This window comes from Plecotus auritus (genome assembly GCF_963455305.1).
Source record: "Plecotus auritus genome assembly, chromosome: 5".
Classification (NCBI taxonomy): domain Eukaryota; kingdom Metazoa; phylum Chordata; class Mammalia; order Chiroptera; family Vespertilionidae; genus Plecotus; species Plecotus auritus.
Window position 1 is genome coordinate 130,949,836 of NC_137776.1, and position 15,343 is coordinate 130,965,178.

General features: G+C 36.0%; 1 protein-coding gene across 27 annotated transcripts in view; it reads left to right on the forward strand.

The window, feature by feature from the left end:
- Positions 1-15,343, forward strand: part of PTPRD (protein tyrosine phosphatase receptor type D) — a 2,215,209-nt gene that overhangs the window by 568,462 nt on the left and 1,631,404 nt on the right. For all 27 annotated transcript variants that reach the window (XM_080668837.1, XM_080668841.1, XM_080668865.1 and 24 more), the window contains exon 3: positions 14,049-14,120. The gene's annotated coding sequence lies outside the window, so the exon portion shown is untranslated. The remainder of the gene's footprint in view (positions 1-14,048; positions 14,121-15,343) is intronic.

Consider the following 15,343-nt stretch of genomic DNA (forward strand, 5'->3'; position numbering starts at 1 on the left):
AAAGGTTTACATTGGCCTGTGATTTAAAAAATAATAATTTGAATTTGAATTTCAGTTCTAGCTCTATTATTTAGTAGCTCTACAAACTTTGAGAAAACTTGTTACTCTTCTGAGCTTTAATTTATTTTTTATTTTTATTTATTTATTTATTTTTATTTTTAAATTATATTTTATTGATTTTTTACAGAGAGGAAGGGAGAGGGATAGAGAGTTAGAAACATCGATGAGAGAGAAACATCGATCAGCTGCATCCTGCACACTCCCCACGGGGTATGTGCCCACAACCAAGGTACATGCCCTTGACCAGAATCGAACCTGGGACCCTTGAGTCCGCAGGCCGACGCTCTATCCACTGAGCCAAACTGGTTAGGGCTAATTTACTTTTTAATCTACAAATTGGGTATTAATGATCTAACAGATTGATGGACAAATGAGATAACATTTTTGAACATTGAGAAATGCAAAACAAGAGCAAATTATTTTAGTATTCCAATAATAGATTCTCAGTCTGCATTTGTGGCTATTTTGGTTTGTTTAGTTATTTATATAACCATTCTTTAAACATCACTCTCTAATCTCTTGTATATGGAAAGATCATAACTATTAATCAAGTGTGATTCTATTTGTATAGCTGAAAACATATTCTCCTTGCATGTAGAACTAACACAGTAAGTTAAAACAAAGACTTCATTATTGTACTTTTTTTTGTTTTGTTTTTAAATACAAAGGAAAAGTTTAGTATCATAGTTTACATTTTCTAAAGTTTGATGACATATGTCTTCTTTATTTTTCAATCCAAAAGTGTTATTTTAAGAAAACACTCTTAGACACTGTTCTCTTATTCCTGTTAAAACATATGCACAAACACAATTATAGCGAAAATATCCATTCCATAGTGTCACAATTTTGATGTGTTGTAGATATTTTCAACAGTAGATGGAGGCTGTTGAATAAGAAAGAAGGATCCCTAGTACCTTCCATTACGTTTCTGGTGACCTCTGTTTCTTATTAAGGACTCTCTCTGAAAGAGAGATGTGGGCTTAAATATTTGTTGCAAATTCTGTATTCGTGTCACTGTGATTGATATGAAGCTTTAGAAATAACTAGTCATCAAAGGAGGAGAGTAATTTAAGTCACTATTGTCTTGGCTTATGATCAAAATACTTGTTTTGGAACTGCCATCCACTCTGCACACTCACTCAACAATTGAACTTTTGCCCTACATAAGAGTAAGCAGCCTTTGGAATTGTGCAGATGTGAGCAGGTAGATCCTGTGTTCCTTACCTAGAATGCCTCCCCAGAAACATTGCAGGTGATCTTATATCTCTATGCCATGTTGATCTTGAGGTGAGAGCCATCTGCTCACCTTATTTTTGCATCATAAGCTAATTTGAATTGCAGATCTAGGCTATGAAACATCAAGGAAAAATGTACACATGCACTTCACATAAAATTTTACAGACATTTTTAGAAAGCTCACAGGAACCCTGAGGTTAACTCGCGCATTCCATAAAAATTATCTGAGAGAAATTAAAACCCCAGTCCCAGTTGGTGATGGCCAAGCTCTGTTTTCTGCAATATTTTCCATGGATAAATGAAAGAAAGGATTTTATGGTTGGAATATAAATATTGCTTTCCTTCCTAAACTGAATCTTGATTTCCAGGTAAAGCCAATCCCAAGTGCTGTGAGTCACTGAGGGTGAATGAATAGCATGCTTTGGTTTTATGTGTAAATGGCAGCTCACAGAAGGAATCTGATGTCCAGCCCTAATAGAGAGACAGGTGGGAAATTCTTATTTTCTTTAATCTATAAACAGAAAATAGTAGAGCTTTTTGATGTCTTAGAGTGATTCCCATCTCCTGCCCTCTTTTGTAGAGATGAAAAACTAACTGAAACCCCGAAATAGTTAAGAAATGGCCACATTTGGTTTGTGCCCAAACAGATTAGAATTAAAATAGTCTCAGTCCAAACTCAGTGTTGTTGTTTTTCTTCCTGACTCTTAGGTTAAACTCTTCAACTCTTCACATATTATGGGGATTGAAAGACATTATCAGGAATACATTTGTATGGTAAAGCAATGAACTCTTGGAAATGTTATGTTTCTTGTTTGCAGTAAAATACCGTGAATATTTTAAAAGTGCTGGGTGGTAACCTGTGCTTTAGATTTCCTTGAATGAGACTGGGTAAGTGAGAGGAACAGTGTCCTCAGGGTTAGTGCCAAGGTAAGCATACCCAGGCAGCCCTCCACCTCCCTGTTCTCAAAATCTCCCTCATCAGAGTTGTTCTCTACTGGTTCTCAGGTCTCTGTATTTTACTTTCTACAAACACGACCATCTTTGTCAGTTTTATACTAATACTAATACTAATACTAATACTAATACTAATACTAATACTAGTACTAATACTAATCAATACTAATGTATGAGTAGTGCTGCTAATGGCCCTTCCCTGTTACCTTTCCTAAGGGTAACTGCATCTTATTGAGTAAGGAAGCCTGCATAAGGCAGCAGGTAAGAGCTGATTGGGATTCTACCCTAAAGCAGGAATAGTAGCATGTTGGTTCTCAGAAAATGGTCTGGATAAATGGCTTCCTCCTCTGCACTCTATCTGGCTACTTTTAACTAACTAGGCAATCTATGGTTTTTAATAGATTCCATGTAATTGATTAATTTACTTTGAGAGTGGATCTCTGAGTCTTCCACCTCCCCCTACTTCTCTATGCTGATTCTTCAAAACTGCATCAGGCAGAAGCAGAATAAACTTTCAATAACACATAGAGAAGTGACCCCTGTAGCAGCTGAACAGGTGAAAGGGGGGTTAAATTCATTCCAGCTTTTATATGCCTTCAGGGCCTGATTTGCTGCTGTTAAATCTCTGGGAAAAAGCAGTCAGAAGTTTAAGCATTTTGCTACCTCTGCTGCTGTGTTCCCATGGGGGCAGTGCCCTATTTCTTACCATTATTCATAGTCGTTCTGCCTCTAAATAGCAATACTTCTGAGGATGATTGTGCAGTACTGCGGATGCTGTTTTGCTTGAGCTGGGAAGACATTCCAGAAACGCTGTCACTGAAGATATGCTTCTAAGAAGGATGCTATTTTGCCATGAGCAGATGAGATCATACATTATATTTAGGCTTCATAGGGAAGGCAACTGCTAATGGGTTACAGTCTGGTTCTAAACTTTATATTTTATTTAAATTACATTGGCTTTAAAAAACAGCAACTCTTCTTTTTTTTTTTTTTTTTTTTGTAGATGATAAAAACATGTTAAAGTGCATTTGATTATCCAAAAAAAAGTTTGATAAGATTAAACCAATTAGTGGCATTTTCATATCAGTGATACCCAGATTGCTGAGATTTTTAAAACTATGATTCATGCTCATATGGAATCTTTAGTCCTAGAGAACCTCAACTATAACACGACCATTGGGAAGTTTTTAGCCCTTTCCTCGCCCATCAATTTTATATAGCATTAAAAAATTGGCTTCAAATAGTTTCTCCAGAATATAATGTGCTTATTTTCACAGACATTTTAGGTCTCTAAAAAGTGGGATATTGAGCTACTGAGGAAACTGTTTTCTATCGATAAGATCCAACAATCTGGTTAAGTCTGACTTTCCTAGAATTCAATTCTATTGAATTTCACATTTCTATTTATTTTATTTCTAGCACATTCAAAGTTAAACCTGGAAACTTTTCAATGATATCATGTCAGTCTTTCACATAATTTCAAACCATCTCAGAATATAATTCTGTATTTCTTAAACTGTAACTTTTGTGTGTGTGGCAGCGGGGGGTGGGGGTAGTGAAAAAATTAGATCTAATTTATAATAGTTAATTTTAAAAGCTATTTACTTTCACTAGGGGCATAATGTGTTTTTGTTAGCTGTTTAAATATATTTTTCTTCTAGAGAAAGCATGAGCTTTTTTATGAAAATACTACATATTTTTACATTCATGTTTTTCAAAAACATTGAAATGCATTTACTTAAAAAACAATTTTAAATGCATCTCTTTGAAACAACAAATAAAAATTGTGAAAGGAAAACAATCTCACCCACATTACAGTAAATTTGGTTAGCAGGAAGATGGAGTTTTACAGTAATAGCTTTTAAGCAGATTATCTAATTTTAAAATAGTGCATATTGCACTCTATGTGAAACTGAGATGGAAGAGTACATTTCAATTTGTGCAAATGCCTTTACCAGTGAGGTTTATGAGTGCTCAATTTAATTTTGCATTTAATACCTTTTGGCTCAATTATTTCTTCTTTTATTCTTTATCTTATTTTTTTTAAAATCTCATTTTGCAAAGAATATTTCCTTGTGAGGGAAGAAGATGTTTAAGTCATCTTAGTCTATGACCACAGACTTGGAAAGAAGTTAACTATGTGAGCCCCATAAGCAAGCCTGTAGAAACCAATTTGTAGGCTCTGGTTGCTAGGCAGCTTGCCGCTGCTTCTCCAAACAGCCTTGGACAGTTGCTAAATTGAGAGGCTCACTAATGCTTATTTGGGAAAAGCAAGGGTGGGTAAGCAGTGATTGCATCCCACATTCAGGGTAGTGGCAATTAGGTTGCAGTGATTTGGCTGCCTGGATAATTGGAATTCGCAGTATGTGGCTTGGACAGATGCACATCTGTTCCTACGAATCTCTATTAGATGTATCTAAAGTGTTTTGACCAATTGTTGAAAGGTTGGGTGACTATTTATCCAAAGGTACATACAGCATGCATAAAAATGGTGTGCAACGTGTTCCTAATTCAATAACATCAGACTTGCAACAAAATGAGAATAAATTTGGGCTCTTTGGTCAGAAACATTCCACTAGTGCATTCATTTTTATCAAGTTTTTGAACCAAAAATAGTTCATCTCACTTTTTCCTCTAGTTTGAGCTTAGTTTTCTGGACAGAATTTTTTTTTCAATAACTGTGGTTGCTGTTGTCATCCACTATTTGTATTCCAATTATATCCTTAGTTTGAAACAAAGCCATTCACTACTGAAAACAATATATATCCCTTCATGATTCTGATCCAGTGCACATTATCTAAAGGCAATTTAAGGGAATGGCTTTACAGCTTCTGATTTTTTTCCTTAGAAATTATAATAATTCAAATTGTGAAGCTCAAATTTTAAATCACAGATGTCTCATATTCTTTGTTCTGCAGCCATAATATTTTGTTGATTGTCCACATTTTGTCCTCTCTCTAATTCACATGATGATACCAAAGCAATTTTATCCAATTAGAGAAAATTGCCCTAATTAGAAAGATGGAGCAGAGAAATATCTTAAAATTCATGCAGTAAAATCTGCCCCCACCATCCTTCCTTCCCCCACCCCAGATAATAAAACTGAGAACATAGGAGCTCAGTGACTTTTCTTAGAACATGTAGAAATGGCATTTTAATTCAGGAGTTGTAGTTGTGTGTTCTTTATGTGATAAAAATTTCTTTCAGCTGGAAATTGAAATAAAATATTCTTGAATTCATGATAGCAATATGGCTTACTTGTGGGACTCTCTTCAATTTTCAAATGTCACTTCAATTTAATTTCAGTAAAAACCTATACCGATGCTAGAGACTGGTAAATGTTGCATTTTGGTAGCCAAGACTCATATAGACTCTTCTTTCTCATAACTTATGAAAATATTTGGCTATGAGGACATGGGCAATTTGCATGTCTTGGAGTTTACATGAGAGAAAAATCATGGTTTTAAAATTAATTTTCTGTGGGTGCAAATGACAGCATTAAGTTTGGTGATGAAATAAAATCTATGAAATAAAATAGTGATGAAATAAAAATCACAGAATGATGATTTTTATTTCATAGTTTTTATCAATTTTCAACTTTAGACAATTCCATTCTATTAGTGATGATGAAAACTTTCCCCCTTATCTTAGGAAACTGAGCTGTAAAGATGGGAAGTGTTTGGTGCCCATTATACCTATGCACGTGCCTTTTTTATATAAAGCCAATGAAAAAAACAAGGTCAACTTCTTTTATAGTCATACAAATTTCCCCCGCATACATAGACTAATCATAAAATATAGCAGAATACTGTGTTTTGACTCAAGACCAGAGATTAAAATTTATTGTCAGTGTAGGGGCTGGTATAAAGAACCATGATTATTAAAATAATTGAGGTGAGAATTAAAGATCTAAATTAAAGTCAGACACATAGGAATAGAGAAGAGGAAGTGGATAGAATAAATATCGTGTACCCTTTAATTTAGAGAACTTAGTGACTACAGTTCTTTGATATAAATAAAAGAGAAATCTAGACTGACTCTAAAGAGTCTGATATGTACAACTGGGCAAATACCTTTGAAGGTATGATGGTTAACTGGATAGGCAGTGTGTTCAGCTCAATTTGTATTAGTTGTATGAATTCAGGCAAGTAACTTGACCTTTTTGTGTATCAGTTTCTTCATCTTTAAAATGGTAATAACATGAATACCTCACTTATGGAGTTGTAGAGTACTTAAATAAGATATTACAAGCATCAGGTTCAGAGTAAATACAGGATAAATGTTATCTATTAGTATTGTTCACTGAGATAGAGGATGCAGGAACAGATTAATAGAAGAAAGGTGATTGAACATTTTCACAAGTTGAATTGGGGGTGTCTTTGGGACATTCATTTATAAATGGCTAATAGTAAGTGTGATGTGTATTGTATACATTTGGGACTTATCAGTAATAAGTTATTTTTGAAATGATGGCTATGTATGAAGCCATTGTGATAGATGATACAGAAAAAGATGGTGCAAGTGGCAAAGGTGAAGTCTATGAGACACATGATCAATTAATTAAGAAGAAATAACTAGAGCAAGAGGAATAAACCTAGAGAAAAGCAGTGTCATGGAAGTCACAAGAGAAGTTTTAGATGGTAACAGTAGTCAACAGAACCAAATATTAAATAAGAGGTAAAATAACTGAAATTTAAATTTGTGTTGGCATTGTCAATATGGAGGTCATTGGCAACTCCTGGGACAGCAGTGTCAGTGTAGGGATCTCTAAGAAAGTATATGCTCTGTGATGAAAAGGTTTGGAAGTAGAGTTAGTGAAGTAAATGACTTTTTTCTTTGAGGGGCATGACTGAGAAGGGGAGATTGGAGAAAAATAATAGCTATATAGAATGCAAAGCTTAGAAGGGTTTTGTTTCTTTTTCCTTCTCTTTTCCATTATTTTCAGATGATAAATTTGAACTGTCTTTCAAGTTCTCCTTATAGAGTTATTTTCTTGATACCACAATTGCAGTTTGACAAAACAAAATACCTTGTAGCATATAAGATAAATGACACACTTTTCAACAAAATGTAGATGATTGCTCTCTCAAAAATTAGTCTGTTGCCATGGGAAATTTGTCTTGATTAAACCATCTATTAAGTGTATAGTGAATATCTGTTTTCTATTTCAAAAATAATTTGAGCACTTTGTTGAATCCTGATCACTTTTCTTAAGTGTGTGTGTGTGTGTGTGTGTGTTATGAGAGAGAGAGAGAGAGAGAGAGAGAGAGAGAGAGAGAGAGAGAGAGTATATGTGTGTGTGGAGCGTTCTGCTGCTATTTGATATCTAAGTGATCAACTCACATTTTATGGTGGACTATTGTATAGTTTGATGCTTAAAGGTGATCAAATTGGTATTCAATAGGCAAAAGGGCCTTAGTATATTTAGCCACCCTTATCAGTCAGAAATGTCACTAAATTAAGCATGGTGGGACACCTTAGTCAACATCTATTTGTCAACAAGCTACCATTTGTGTGCCTCAAATGTCAATGAGAAAAGGATGCAAATAGGCCTTAGAAAGCAGAGATACTGCCAATATATGCACATGGTTGGCCCTCTCCTGCCCTGGTTCTTATCAAAAGAATTAGTGAATTAGTATGTATTTTTGAAATATCTAATACTGGATGTGTTTGGAAGATAAGATCTGTGAGTAGCGGTTGGTGCATTGCCAGCTGCCAAGTTTGAATCTCTAACAGTGAAGCTTATTTTAGATTTACTGGCTAGCAATAACCTAAAGTGATTATTGATAAAGCATATTTCATCCTGTGATTTAGACGGGCATGCATATACTCCTAAGCACAATAATTTACTTTCTCCAGACAACTGGGATGGAAAATTATTCATGAGCAATTTTCCATCCCAATTGTCTGGAGAAAGTAAACTATTATTAGTAAGACAGAAGCCATTAATTAGGATGCTCACTACTAAGGAACTAAAGTTGTCAAGTTGGGCAATGTAAGATTTGAAATGGAGGAAATGGACCCTTGGGTTCGTCTGGAGTTTCAATTAGAAGAATAGAGACTGGAGGAAGGCTGAGGTGATGAGGGTCTTGGATGGAGGGTATAAGAATAGGTTGACCTGGGATCAGCCTCGATAGGGAGTAGAGTAATAGGAGGTTGTTGAAAGACAGACAGAATTTCATTAAGATATAGGGTTAGGAGAGAAACCAAGATGGTGGCATAGGTAAACACCTAAACTGCTGCCTTGCACAACAATTTCAAAACTACAACTAAAAGACAAAAAGGACATCATCCAGAACCACAGGAAGACTGGCTGAGTGGAAATTCTACAGCTAGAAGGAAAGAGAAAAGCACACTGAGACTCAGAGGAGCTGCAAGAGGCAGAGGTACCGAGACGCGCACGCAGAGAGGAATGGCAACTGAGTGAGCAGCTGGCTTTCTCAAGCGGGAGGGAGACAAAAGCTCCCAACTGCACTGAACTCCAGTTCCGGGTGAGACTCTGGGGACCCAGACTCATACGGGGTGAAACTGGACAGTCAGGAAAGAGAAAAGCACACTGAGACTCAGAGGAACTGCGGAAGGCAGAGGTACCTAGGCACGTGCACGGAGAGGGCGGGCAACTGAATATGTAGCTGACTTTCTCAAGCGGGAGGGAGACAAAAGCTCCCGACTGCACTGAATTCCAGTTCCAGGCAAGACTCTGGGGACCCAGACTCATTCAGGGAGAAACTGGACTGTCTGGCAGTGGGCAGACCTCGAGGGCGGCTTTCTCTCAGAGGTGCTTGCAGCGATTACCACGGGACACTGAGACATAGGGGCCTATTAGGGCAGGGCTGACAGGAAACCAATGCTGCCTGCTCCTCCCTGAGACTCCGCCCCATCCAAGCTGAGCACAGAGGCTTTTGCAAGTCTTGTCTCATAAGGGTGTCTCCAGCACAGAAGTTCTCCCAGCATAGACACAGCTGATCCTCACAGCCAATTGGCCTGGAGGTCAATTCCTCCCAGTGATACCAACAACAATCAAGGCTTAACTACAACAAGACTGTGCATACAGCCCACAAAGGGGTGCACCAAGAGTGTTCACCTCAGGTAACTGGGGAGGCTGAGCCACTGGGCCCTATAGGATACCTAGCACACAAAACCACTCTATCAACTCAGGGAAGGAGCCAAAATGCGGAGACAAAGAAACAGATCATAAATGAAAGAAATGGAGGAAAGCAAACGACTGGATATAGAGTTCAAAACCACAGTTATAAGGCTTTTTAAGAATTTTCTAGAAAAGGCCGATAAATTTAGCGAGACCCTCAAGGATATGAAAAAGGACCAACTAGAACTTAAGCATACACTGACTGAAATAAAGAATAATATACAGAAATCTAACAGCAGACTAGAGGATTACAAGAATCAAGTCAAAGATTTGAAATACAAGAAGCAAAAAACACTCAACCAGAAATGCAAAAAGAAAAAAGAATCAAAAAATATGAAGATAGTGTAAGAAGCCTCAGGGACAACTTCAAGTGTACCAACATCAGATTTATGGGGCTGCCAGAAGAAGAGAGAGAGCAAGATACTGAAAACCTATTTGAAGAAATAATGACCAAAAACTTCCCCTACCTGGTGAAAAAAATAGACTTACAAGTCCAGGAAGCGCAGAGAACCCCAAACAAAAGGAATCCAAAGAGGACTACACACAAAGACACATCATAATTAAAATGCCAAGAGCAAAAGACAAAGAGAGAATATTAAAAGCAGCAGTGAAAAACAGTTAGTTACCTACAAGGGAACACCCATACGACTGTCAGCAGATTTCTCAACAGAAATTATGCAGGCCAGATGGGAGTGGCAAGAAATATTCAAAGTGATGAATAGCAACAACCTACAACCAAGATTACTCTACCCAGCAAAGCTATCATTCAGAATTGAAGGGAAGATAAAGAGCTTCACAGATAAGAAAAAGCTAAAGAAGCCGAAACCAGTTTGGCTCAGTGGATAGAGCGTCGGCCTGCAGACTGAAGGGTCCCGGGTTCAATTCCGTTCAAGGCCATGTACCTTGGTTGTGGGCACATCCCCAGTGGGAAGTGTGCAGGAGGCAGCTGATTGATGTTTCTCTCTCATCGATGTTTCTAGCTCTCTATCCCTCTCCCTTCCTCTCTGTAAAATATCAATAAACTATATTTTTTTTTAAAAGAAAAAGCTAAAGGAGTTCATCACCACCAAACCAGTATTATATGAAATGCTGAAAGGTATTCTTTAAGAAGAGGAAGAAGAAGAAAAAGATAAAGATAAAAATTATGAACAACAAATACATATCTGTCAACAAGTGAATCTAAAAATCAAGTGAATAAAAAAATCAGATGAACAGAATAAACTGGTTAATATAATAGAATCAGGGGCATAGAAAGGGAGTGAACTGACAATTCTCGGGGGGGAATAGGGTATGGGGGATGCGGGAAGAGACTGGACAAAAATCGTACACCTATGGATGAGGACAGTGGGGGGGTGGTAAGGGCAGAGGGTGGGGTGGGAACCGGGTGGAGGGGATCTATGGGGGAAAAAAGAGGAACAATTGTAATAATCTGAACAATAAAGATTTATTAAATAAAAAAATAAAAAAATAAAAGTGATCCTCAAATAAAAAAAAGATATAGGGTTAGTTTTGGCTTAACTTGTGGATTGAGGTCAGTTGTTTGCATTATTATATTTTATGATCTTTTATGAAGTCATTACATATTACATGTATCTCTTTATTATCTGTACCTTTTATTAAGTAATGTAAGTTTAATATCTTCTTTAAGAGCACAACATTTAAGTATATATTATAAATATAAAAATGTTTTTATAATAAGACATACTAACTTGTGAATCAACTTTCAGAAAGCTAGGGTAGGAATATTTTCATGCTTACGTTTTTAATACCATCATGATTAAATATTGCCTAGGGAAAAGAGCTGGGTTAGCGAAATGAGAAGTTCAAAGATCTACAAGTTCAAAATTATAGTCAGTTGTTATAGATGCTGTATCCTTTAATGGTAATATAAAAATGTTTCAGATGTTCATGAATGGAGAGTTAAAGGTACAGATCAAATTTTAAAATATTTTAAATCTTAAAGTTAAGTTCTACAATTTAAATTCCAATGTATTATAGAATATGTTTGATAATGTTGAATGCCCATGTAAATATCTAGAAAAAAATCTATTTTCTTTTTAAACTCCTAAATATATTCTAGGTAATGTTTCTATAACTTTTGCCTCGTTTAAATAAAAGCAGTGATTCTAAGACTGCCAGGTTCACTGTGGAAGGGGTGTGAAGTGTAGAATCCTTTAGGAATTGCTACTGGCTTTTTTTTTTAAAATGTCAGTTACACATTTGAAAATTTATAAAATCTTTTTCACTCCTTCCTATTGCATTCTCTTTCCCTTTATTGAGTACTAGTATATCTGATTTGTAGACATAGGTAACATATTAGTGTAGTGAGAATAAAAGGCTCTGAGTCAAACTGCTTGCATTTAAATTCAATCTCTATCATTTACTGACCAGGAAGCTGTGGGGCAGGAACACAATTTTTATTTTTCGTTTCAAGTTCCTTATATGAAAAAAAATGGAGATCAGTTGTGGTTTCTACCTCATTAGTTTGCATTTGATCATGCAAAATAACAAATGATCAATGTAATGTATGTGAGGTATCTAGCACATAGTAACTACTCAATAAATGTTGTTTTACTTAGGTTCTTGAAGAACTTAAGTTCTTTGTAAGTTCAGCAGAAGCTTATTGCAATTTCTTGTAAGATTTTAAAGTTATTCATTAAAGGAGTGTAGAATAAAATAGTTCTGACGTAGTTTTCAGTTAGTCCTGAGACAGAACTGTTTTGGACAGAATAGCAATTCCTTCCTTTCAAAACCAGTTATTTCTTGGTCAGCCAATGGGGATTTTGGCAGTCACCATTTCAGACACAGTGTATAATACCAAGTCTCTCTTTTTAGCTACATAATCAAAGCCCATATCTGTATATCTATATATTTGTATATCTATATGTCTGTATGTCTGCATGCCTGCATGTCTGCATGTCTATATATCTCTATATCTCTATATCTGTATATCTCTATATCTGTATATATACCTATATATCTATACATACCTATATATCTATATATCTATATATCTATATATCTATATATATATGTGTATGTATGTGTGTGTGTATGTATGTGTGTGTGTATATATATATATATATATATATATATATATATATATATATTAAAAAGGTAACATGCTAATTAGACCAGACAGCTGAACGACCTTCTGGATGTCATTCCAGACGTCCTTCCAGATGAAGTTGCCACAGTGGGTGCTGAGGCAGAGGTGGTTAGGGTCGATCAGACAGGCAGGCATAGTGGTTAGGGGCAATCAGGCAGGCAGACAGGTGAGCAGTTAGGAGCCAGTGTTCCCAAATTGGGAGAGGGATGTCTGACTGCCAGTTTAGGCCCGATCCCTGAGGGGTTCTGGATTGTGAGAGGGTGCAGGCCGGGCTTAGGGACACCCCCCCCCCCCCCAGTGCACAAATTTCATGCACCGGGCCTCTAAAATATATATACCTATCTATATAGAGTTTGCTTTACAAAGAATGAATGTTAATAGTTAGCGTGGGAACTTTCTAGGAAGAGGAAAACATGGGCATTTGGAGCAGATGTAGGAAATCATGATGAATTATAAATGCTCACTCTTCGTGGTCAGTAAGTGTCAGAGATTTTGCAGATTTATCTTTGGACCTCAGGAGCAAAGGGCAATTAAGCAGTTGATGGGATCACTTGATCCTTGTCACCAATTCAATTCTATGTCATTAAATGTGTGACTTTTAAGTCAAATACTTAATTACATGTGATTTTCTTTTGACTTGTGCTCATTTAGTAAGTATTCAGGTATTGATGTACATATTCTCTATCCTGATACATTAAAGGATTTGATGTACATTGTTTACTATAGCTATAACCTCAGGTATTTTATGTTTAGGACAGCGCTGTTAATTTGAAAGTTGCTGACTCTTCTGGAGTACAGTAGTTTCTTGGATGTGGGACAAGGGTTCTATAGACAGTAGGCATACTTTAATAAGTAATGCTTTCTGAATCTCTGAGAAAACATAGTTGAAGATTGAGTAGTATAATAATTAAAAATTCGAGTGTTTTTTATGCAAAAACAAATTTACATAAACATAAATACAAATTATGTTTTATTTATTTATTTTTTTAAATATATTTTATTGATATTTTACAGAGAGGAAGGGAGAGGTATAGAGAGCTAGAAACATTGATGAGAGAGAAACATCGATCAGCTGCCTCCTGCACACCTCCCACTGGGGATGTGCCCGCAACCAAGGTACATGCCCTTGACCGGAATCGAACCCGGGACCCTTCAGTCCGCAGGCCGACGCTCTATCCACTGAGCCAAACCGGTTTCGGCAAATTATGTTTTAATAAAGTAAATTATCATTTAAGAAAAGAAAGTGAAGTTTTGGTTAATCAACATGTTAACGTTCCATAGCATGAACTTTTATATCAGAGAAAAAAATTATAAATTATATTTATTCTTTAAATATTATGGGTTGTAATACTTTTACATCAAGGAATTCATATAAAAACCTTTTTGATGATATTATTTCTTAGCATCAATAACCCAATTTTATTCATCTATAAAGTATCTATTATTGCTCTCTTTTTTCATCTCATTAATTGATTTAGATTTGGTATCACCTAATTGGCAAAAGGTGAATTCAAAATGCATTTCCCATTTTTTTCTTTTCAGGGAAATCTTGAGGGGTTTGATACTTTTCATCCTCCAGCCATCAATCATCTTGTGGGTGAAGGCTACACATTGGTAAGTCTCATTCATTCAAATTGTCCTTTTGGTAGTTCATTTTAATATAGTTGGTGATCATAATATGAAATAAGCAGGATTAGAGACACCATTGCTTTGCTAATTATAAAATGACTTTTTTAAATAAAAATTTATATCTTTAGGATTTTGTTATTGTTTTTAATTACTCTACTAAAAGAAGAGTGCAAATAAAATTAAAATTATGTGGAGAATGGAAACTAGTATTTTCTTAAAAATTTAAGGTGGTGGTAGTATTGCTTATAGGTAATTTTTAAGATATTTTATTCATGACCCATAAGCAATAGTGGAATGAGCATCCATGAAGATGCCTGAAGCTTAAATAAAAAAAAAGCTAATAAATTATATTAGTTCTGGTAATACATACTACTTATTTTGTATATGGAGACTCAATTCTAAAGTTAAACAATTCTTATGCATTTTTATGGCTTTAAATCAAATTTTTTTGCTTCAGCTTATTTTTTTCTCTGTTATCTGTAAATAGTATTAGTGTATCCTGGTATCATGCTTATGAACAACCCTCCCCTCAATCTCTCTCTCTCTCTCTCTCTCTCTCTCTCTCTCTCTCTCTCTCTCTCTCTCTTTCTCTGTCACACACACACACACACACACATACCATTACTCATTCATTAGCACATTCATGTCACCAGTAGTTAATTTGAACTTTTCTAAGCTATAGTTTTTTGTGTGTTTTTAAAAATATATATTTTATTGATTTTTTACAGAGAGGAAGGGAGAGGGATAGAGAGTCAGAAACATCGATATGAGAGAAACATCGATCAGCTGCCTCCTTCACAGCCCCTACTGGGGATGTGCCCGCAATCAAGGTACATGCCCTTGACTGGAATCGAACCCGGGACCCTTCAGTCCACAGGCCAACGCTCTATCCACTGAGCCAAACCGGTTAGGGCCTAAGCTATAGTTTTTGAAGCATTTCTCACACCCTCACATGCTTTAGTGCTATTATCTTCATATGTTTTTGATGAACATTCCATCATTTAAAAAAGTAATATGTGCTCAGCCTTGGCAGTGTGGCTCAGTTGGTTGGGCATTGACCCATGCACCAAAATGTTACTGGTTCAATAACTGGTCAGGGCACATGCGCAGGTCACAGGCTTGATTCCTGGTAGGTGGCTGCAGGAGGCAGCCTATCAATGTTTGGCTGTCACATCAATATGTGGCACATGTAAACATTATTTTTAAAA